Source organism: Branchiostoma belcheri, unplaced genomic scaffold (genome assembly GCF_001625305.1).
Source record: "Branchiostoma belcheri isolate BF01 breed outbred unplaced genomic scaffold, Haploidv18h27 scaffold32, whole genome shotgun sequence".
Taxonomy (NCBI): Eukaryota; Metazoa; Chordata; class Leptocardii; order Amphioxiformes; family Branchiostomatidae; genus Branchiostoma; species Branchiostoma belcheri.
The window spans coordinates 830040-839473 of record NW_017803932.1 but is presented as its reverse complement, the minus strand read 5'-3'; positions in this window follow the sequence as shown (position 1 = coordinate 839473).

The following is a 9434-nucleotide window of genomic DNA, read 5'->3' as shown; positions in this document are numbered from 1 at the left end:
AAGGAATACTACTATTTTGTAGAGTTGAAAGGGCCCTCCAATTTTGATCAGCATCGTTGCTTTGACTGTACTGATAGAAAAATTCACTAGTGCTTGTAATCTGACAATTACGATGAATAGGTTGCCAGTCAGTGTTTTTTTTAAATAGCAGTGGTCTTTTGGGAGTTAAAAATCCACCCTGAGTTTCTGGTAGGTTCATCATCGGCATCGGTTGTGATCCTGAATCCAGAAATGCCTTCCAGTCACAGTTTGGAAAAGCAGATATAGAGAAGTCTGCAAAAAATGTATTACAATATCTTGTGGGCACAAAATACACATGTATATGCAACCCTCCAAAAATTGATTGCCATAATATCATTAGAAAATGCAAGCATGTAATGTAATTAGCATGTAATTAGCATGTATAATGTTACTTATTACCGCTCAAAGTAAGATACAAAGAACATTGCAGACCTAGTGCCAACGGCTACTCCTCAGCTATTTTCCACCACCTACAAGACAACCAGGGTCACTCTTTCAAATTCGAGTCCACGGATATCTTAGACCGTGAAACACGCTGGTGGGAACGGGGTGTTAAAGAGGCAATATATGAAAGAATGTACAAACCCACCCTCAACAGGGAAGGGGGGCTACGGGTCGATCTTTCCGGCACTTGGGATTTATAATGCACTCCCAGCCCCGAGGACAGACAACACTTAAGCTCCTGTTCTGTATAACAGGAGCTTTCAGACTAATTTGCATCAATTTGTCTTGACTTGTCTGACTTTTGTTCCTTTTTCGACTTCCAAAAACTTGTCTTCACTTTATTTGCATATCAATCAATAGGTTGTGTTTATAAACCTGCTTCCCCCTCTGGTCTCTCAGTCACTGACGAAAGCTAGTGGATACTAGCTGAAACGTCTAACGTTTTCAAAATCATATCCAGTTGCTTGAGTAACTGTTTTTTGGCGTTACTTATTACAGTTGTAGAGCATTTATTTGACCGATGGAAGTTTTTGACCAAAGTTAATTCATGAAATGTAGTTTTTGTTGTTTTTTGACAAACGGACAAATGTGTATAGAAAAGATTACCCATTAACATGTAATCACCTGTCTTTGGAATGTGACATATAATGTTAGTGTTCAAAATCACGTTTTTAGCATTTGAATCAATATTGACAATGGAATTGTCACTACCCATTATAGATTTACTTATGTTATGCTTACCTTTAATGCACCTGTTAAAGAGGAATGTTGTTTTATCACTTGCACACTGACATCTGCATGGATATGGACTGACGTTTCCGTTTGTCTGGTGAGCGCCGGTGTATGTCCAACATCTGCATCCAGATGCACAAGGATGCGTGAAAATATCACCCAGAGAACTGCCACCACTTGCACGCTCCACACTTAAAGTAGTATTGTCACATTCCTGCAGTCGAACAACCCGAACAAATCCCAGCAAAATAAAACTGGTCAGTCTGAACAGAAACATAATAAAATTCCTTGGAGGACACACGTCCATGGTGAAGTTGAACGGCAGTACTAGCGCTCGACAAGATTTAGATAACTTCACTTCCTGGTGTTGTTTCCTGGCCGATCCTACGGTTATAACTCGGTTTCTATCGAATCAAGGTCGAAATCATCGACGTCGACGGCGCTACAGTTGTTTTCACGTACAAGCAAATCCCGTTGACCCTTTGTTGTTGTACGTCCAACGATATTTTCGTGAGTCCACGATCACTTCCTGTACTCCTAATGTCCTAAACGCTGTGGCTACACGGAAGATTGTAGGGACTGATTCGCCGAGGCTAGTCGAGGAAGTGATTAGAACTCTTGTCAACATGCGTGCGGGCCTAGTAGGCGGGGCCTAAATGCCCATGTGATCAGACTGGTACTCAGGGCACAGTGGAACACTTGTTGCGTTACAAACTGTGCCAATCTCCAAGTAGATTCTACGGCGACAAGGCAGTGTCAACTGGCCAAGGAGTCTTGTCATTAGCCAATGGACACTGCTTTGGCCGATACTGGATATAAAATGTGGGCGCGTCTGTTTACGGCTTTACCTTTTCATTGCCTGCTGTTTGAGTTTCAGATAGAAGTTTGCGACTCATTGTAACTTTTGCGTGACTGACTGCAGGGACTGGCGGGTAAAAGTATTTTCCAGTGGGATCCTAATCGAATGCTAGAAATACCCTTTTCTCCATCCACTTTAGATTTTTGCCCCAAAGTAAACTGCAGTATTTGATGTCCCTTTCTTCCTTTTTTTTCACAATTATACTGACAATAAAATATGGCAGGCCACACAAAATGATCGTTTTTATATTAAAGAGTGTCCATAACTTTTGAGATGTCTTCCACATGACGCAAAGCAGTCTGAATCTAGAGGTCCGGACATGTAAGAATTTCAGTTGCGACATTGTGCGAGAAAGGTCAAAACTGCATCTAGTTCCCCGAATCCAGCTCCTGAACCGTATCCCTTGATCCTCAAAACTCTAAAATTATACGAAAGTGAATTCTGCCAGTTTTCTAGTTTTATTACCGGTATACCCTTCCCTCCACTTATAGAGGAAAGTCAAATATATCTTTCTTTATTCTACAACTGAGCGTGCAACGCTACATTTACAACCATGTCGAACAAGATCTTGCGTCTTTATGTGATAAAGCCTGGGTGCACGTGCCAGACTCATACCACACTGGACACAAAGTACATGTATCTCAGTGAGCACGATTTGACCACAAAATCTTTAGCTCTGCACCACAGTGAGTCTGCACCATGGTATTGAAATTGGGCACATTAGAAATATTGCCCGGGGGATTAAATTGACACTTGTCCATGCCACATTTGTTATAGCCTCCTTCGCAGTCTTGTTTGGCGTCGGCGTTATTTTTTTCTGTGAGCGACACGAGTAATATTCGGCCGAGAGGGACGATATGCTGCCGAGGGAGTTTTTGCCGCGGAGAGAAGGATTCGCGACGCCCAACAATACTGCGAAGGAGGCTAAACATGTTATATGTTACTATTTTTATTTTTTTCTACGGACTACAATAGTCTGATTTATACATAAGTCATACGGGCTCAGTGCCTGTCATGTAGACAGTGTTTTGTGAACAGTTTACAGCAACTTATTCAGTCGGACCCAGACCAAGAAAACTACATGTTGACTTAGTATTGGGCTTTTGTGTGCTTCGTAAAATTATCGGCAGGTGGCGTGACAGATAACAGGTTCAGGCCACCTACAGCCCAGGCACCCAATGCGCCGTAGGGAAAGTGTCTTTCGTTGTTCAAGAATCAAAATACTGATCCGACAAACATATATAAGCTGGAAATAAATGTCTTAACCCTCAACAGTACACCTTCCCGGACTGATTAATCTGTACACCTGGGGTCCGCGCGGACCCCAGAACAGTTTTTTGGTAATTTTTAGAAATTATCAACATGCTTCCAGCTCAATTGTTTTGCAAACTGATGTGGGAACCTCTGTGTCCACATTACATACAGAAATCATACATTTTGAACTTTTTCTATTTTTTGGTGAAGAAAAGAAGACAAGAAGAAATACCCGATTTTTAAACCCATTTCAGACTGAAGGGGCTTTTGAGGCCCAACTTTGATCTCAGATAGCGGCAAAACGGCTTGCGCTAGAAGTATCAAATTTGGAGACCTTTCCTTAAATGTCTCTGGAAAAGAGTTCATATTAGTTTAATACTAGTAAGTTGATGATTTTTTGTGTTGCCATGGCAACGGGTTTCTAGCAGGCAGTTTTTTTGAAAATAGAAGTAATTTTGGTTCAAACATAAAAATTTTCTGAGTTTTACAGTAAATTACACTTCTTTTCCAACATTAATAACATCTTACATAATTAAATATAAGTTAAGTCATTTAATATGAATAGAATATGCTAATTTGATGACGTCATTGGTCAAAATCCAATATGGCGGACTATATTATTAGCTCTGACGTCATATGACGTCATAATTACGCCAAAGTTATTAAAATTTAATTCTATTACTGCACCATTCTCTGAAAACTTGGTAGCCATACGATGAGTGCATAAAAACATATAAAAACGGAAATAAGGTAATGTATAAGAACGCCAGTGTATCCATTATGATCGAAAGCCGGCTGGGGTCCGCGCGGACCCCAAAAGAAAATCAGATATAATTTTTTCTATAAATGGTAGAAACGGAGTTTTCTGCACTGTATTGAGAGACAACTTTGTGGGTGACAATTTACCTAAAATTTCAGAAAAAAATCTTTAGAAACAAAAAAGATATTACAGAATATATAGTGCTGGGGTCCGCGCGGACCCCAGGTGTACTGTTTAGGGTTAAATAATTAATACACGCGAGGAATATGCCTCCTGATGCCTTCTCTACCTACGTGAATGCTAGCGATTCTGTTGGTACATGTACGTCACTAAAAAAACTTGTTCGTCAACAACAACAAAAAAAATAGCTCCAGGTCAACTGGCTTCAAACAAAGCTAAACTACGCCAAGCGCAGGTCTTTTCAGGACATGCAAATTCCCACGTCGGAGGTTATGGACACATGACTCAGGTAGGCCAAACATTACTTCCTCGTCGAAAAAGTTCCTCTTTTTTGAGCTTCGAATTCGAGAAAAACGGAATAGACCTATTGTTTGTCATATAATACAGTGCGTGGTTCCTGTTTTTAGAGATGGTCGTATTCGGTCGCGAATCTTATTCTTCTAGTGAGTACAACAACACACCAGACTTGTTCAGATACTAAGACCATTCTTGTTTACAGCAAAAGCAATCAAGCATGACCACCAAGTTGGCGACCATTTTGTTGCTGCTTCATGGAGCATATAATGCAGAGGCACTCTCTGGTTCTGGTAAGTGTAAGGATAATATGGGGAGGCAGTGAGCAAACGTGTACTGTTTATACTCTCCAAGCAGAGGTAGGGTCGCTCGGTATTTTGGCAGTATTTTCGCGTTTTAAGGGGAGGAAGACCAGAGAAAAACCGTAAAAGTAGAAAGACGTATTAAAAACGCGAAAATACTGCCAAAATACCGAGCGACCCTACCTCTGCTTGGAGAGTACTGTTTATTGCTCAGTATACACGTGTAATTTAAGAGAGGACTAGTATTACACGTAGTTGCCCTTGTCTTTGCATTCTCAAGGAAGTGTATACACAAAGAACTCTTTCTTTAAATAGTACACATATGCATGGAATGCGAGCTTCCAAGTTTTGTATACACCTGCACCTGAACGTTAATGCAAAATCTGTCGCATTGGAACACAAAATGATAAAGGTTATCATAGACCCAAGCAGAGTTCGCGTTTTGACATGTTCTATTCGGAATGAACAGGAAATGGCAAAGGTCTAAAACACATTCACCCTGTAGATTGTCTTAGATTGTCTTTGTCAGTAAATTCGGAGTACAAAGCCTACCGTTTGCTGGGTTTGTGTATTACGGTGGCCCGTAAGTACAGGCATGCGTGTCTGTGCGAATACCTTCCACGTCTGCTCGAATACCTTCCACGTCTGCTCGAATACCTTCCACGTCTGGTCGAATACCTTCCACGTCTGCACGGAAAAAAACTTCCTCGTCTGCGCGAATATCTTCCACGTCTGCGCGAATACCTTCCACGTCTGCGCGAATACATTCCACGTCTGCGCGAATACCTTCCGCGTCTGCGCGAATACCTTCTTCGTCTGCGCGAATACCTTCCTCCTCTGCGCGAATACCTTCCACGTCTGCTCGAATACCTTCCTCATCTGCTTGGATATGTGGAAACTTGATAATGGCAGGCGTGAATGTTAATCCTAGTTCCAGCCAGCGTGGCCAGAGAGGTAGGGTTGGTTTTCCATGGGGAAAACTGAGGCTACAAAGTAAGGCATTGAAGCCGGTCCCACTGTACTGCATGTGCTTGTTTGAAAAAAATTAGACTTACCAGTAATCTATACCACGTGAACGTATGTACTATGCCATACGGTTAGTAAATAATTCTTAGATTTTTCAGGCTTGAGTTTAAAAAAAAACTTTTGTCATGTAAGACTAAGAGTTGATGAAGTATACATGTAGGGCATGTAGATGTATGGAATCTTTTGAGATCTATGTCTGGGTCACTGCAGTTTAGTTCTTTCCTCACTCCTGACTGCCCAAAGTTGTTCGGGCGGGGGTCGTTAAACCATGCAGAGAGCTTGTGTCAAGTCAGGCTAAGGTCTTTCCTAGGATGCAACAATTAATACAGCCACAAATGATATCAACTTAATCAGCTAGGCCTACAGTCCTACATATCAGTATACTATCTTAGAGTCTGTCTAATTTCTCTAGAATTGCAAAACTATACTCTTCTTTCTCTTTTATTATACACACATTTTTTTTTACTTCTGAATCAGTTAACCACAAAACAAGGCTCATTGTATTAGCCACTGAAATGTATTAACTGTGACAGTCTTTTGCAGCCCTCCTAGGGGGCCATTCATTCAAAAACCAGCCTATCAAGGAACACATGCCGGGCACTATCCCCCAGTGAAACTCTTTGCCCTGGCCCTCAGTTTTCCCCATGGAATACCAACCCTAACGTTACTCTCTTAACGATTATACGCCTGCCATTATCAAGTTTTTATACGTCCAAAATTTCCATCGTCTCCCGTACACCTTCCCTTCCAAAACATTTGATTGTAGAATTGGAATTTTCTTCATAACAAAAACATACCTCCTATGACCATGGAGATCATGATTTTTTACCTCCTTGCTATAACTAAGTCTTGCTTGCCCTGCTAATAGCAGTGATTACCGCCCCAAACCGCCCCCCACACAGCTGTAAAGACAAGTACATGTAAATTTGTTAGAGATCAAACCCCCATGCACACCCTTTGGGACCCAAGGTAGCCCTAGCCCTAGCCTAGCCCATCTTTTCCGGATACCCCTTTCTGTGCAGACGAGGAAGGTACTCGCGCAGACGAGGAAGTTTTTTCTGTGCAGACGTGGAAGGTATTCGCGCAGACGTGGAAGGTATTCGTGCAGACGTGGACTGAGGTACTCGTGCAGACGTGGAAGGTATTCGTGCAGACGTGGAAGGTACTCGCGCAGATGTGGAAGGTACTCGCGCAGACGTGGAAGGTACTCGCGCAGACACACATGCCTGTACTTACGGGCCACCGTAGATAACAACATAAACGTCTTTTTGATACGGAAATAATGAATAGGCTAATTGCTACCATGAAGACGCAATGAAACGTTTATACAGTCATGTATAGCAGTTTGTGCTGAATAACTGACAACAATTTGATACACAGGCGTTGACACAGAAACAGCCATCGCCTGGAGCTGCGAGGGGGACACCCTACAGCTGTCTTGCTCGCACGGAAAGACGCTCCTGATCGTAAACGCGAACTACGGCCGGACCTCCACCTCCCATCCCTGCCGCTGCTACAACTGTCGCACCAACTGCCGTGCGGACACCAGCCTGGCCGTGGTGAGGGGCTACTGTCAGGGCAACCAGCAGTGCACAGTGGCGGCGATAAACGGCGTTTTCGGAGATCCATGCCACTACGTCCGGAAGTACTTGGAGGTATCATACCGCTGTATCACAGGTAGGCATTTGGTGTCCTTAAAATGTTCGGCATTTTCCCTCAATTTAGGGCCCTTTCTACTGAACGGCACATAGACCCCCAAAACGTATATGACATAATTTCCTGTAAAAATTACGGTCGTAAAAAACGTCGCGTTTGAGGTCAATACGTAGCCTGTGTTCCATCCTGGTTAGTTTACGTCCGCTCCCACAGTCGGTTGCGACTGTGGGAGCGGACGTAAACTAACCAGGATGGAACCCAGGCTAGTCAATACGTCACGTTTTTGGGTCAATACAAAGCCATACGTCACGTATGGCCAAACGTACGGATATGTTACGTACATTACGCGTTCTGCAATTTTCGTGTCAAAATTGCATACCTAAAATACGTACGTTTTTGGGTCATTTTTTAGGTCAATACAGGGGCAGGGGCAGTGCTCAGCGAAGGGACTGTGTTCAGCGTTTATGCCCTTATACTTCTAAGCAAGGAGGTTAAATTCCTCGTTCTTATCAAATTATATAATTAAATTAAAGATTTCGCACGATTTTTGTATAACTTAGAATTTTCAACGATTTTGCGATTGCGATCAGGGCGAACAGCCGTACAACGAAACATCCAACAACTGGATCCACACTGATATAGAGACTGCATAAGGACAGCATAGAGACAGCAAGTCATTTTTATGGATGACATCCGCGCGCGCATTAATTTTCGCCTGATTTTGGAAAAAAAAAAACAAGAAATTTTTTTTGCCTTCTGACAGTGGTCAACATGCCGACAATGGGCAAAGATGTCTCTGCCATGCCGGAAGGTGGATGGCAGATAACTATGAAGAGAGGAGACCAGAAAAGGCTCTGATTTAATGTTTTGTTTCTTACTTTGATGCAGTGATATTTGATGCTGGCTGTGTATATGTGACGTTTCCACCGAATGAAAACCATCCGTACAATGATTGAGTCAAAATTTTAAAATGTAGAAACCTTTTTTTTTCGGCCCGTCTTGTTTTTTTTTCGCCCGCTCGCATTAGATTTGGTGTCTGCGGAGGATGTCATCCATAAAATTTACTTGCTGTGGCCTAATCATGCAGAAAGTTCGGAAGACAGTTCAGCATTATCTATGATTGTCACCCTTTCATCTTTACTCTATGCTGCGTCTTTGCAACCCATCACCCATCCCTAACATGGTTATTTTTACGCGAGCCTTGAAATTCAAGACATCGTTTACCAATTCCTGTCTTTTACATTCCTTCCACCAGGATATTGCCAGGAGGGAAATGGAGCATCCTACCGAGGGACTGTCTCTGTGACTGAAACAGGCAAGACTTGTCAACGTTGGGACAGTCAGACACCCCATGAACACGACTACACACCTGCTGACTACCCATCAGCAGGGCTGGAGGAGAACTACTGCCGGAATCCGGACGACGACACCAGAGTTTGGTGCTACACCACGGATCCCGACACAAGATGGGACTATTGTGACGTACCAGTTTGTGGTAATTAATAAGGTCTGATTCTGTAACCTTAAGAGTTGATGGCGAAACTTCTGTGTTGGTAATCTACTTTCATCAATTAATGTACTACATCTGCTCCTAGACATTTCGACGTTTTCATACACGTGTATGCGATACCTAGTAAACGATACCTAGAATTTTAAGTGGGACATATATGCTGCATGAGTAACTCCCATGAGGCAGGTGCGCTAAGTTTGTAGCCAAAAGCAATGTTGGCGAACAGCATCGCGAACAGCACTCTCGCGGCGGGTGTATGTGGCGTTTGTAACATACGTAAGGCCATGTTGATTTGATTATATGGATGACATCCTCTGGGAACCCCAAAACTGATGCGCGCGTGCGAATAAAAAAAAGTTTTGACAAAAAAAAAAGTTGACTTTCATATGAAATCTA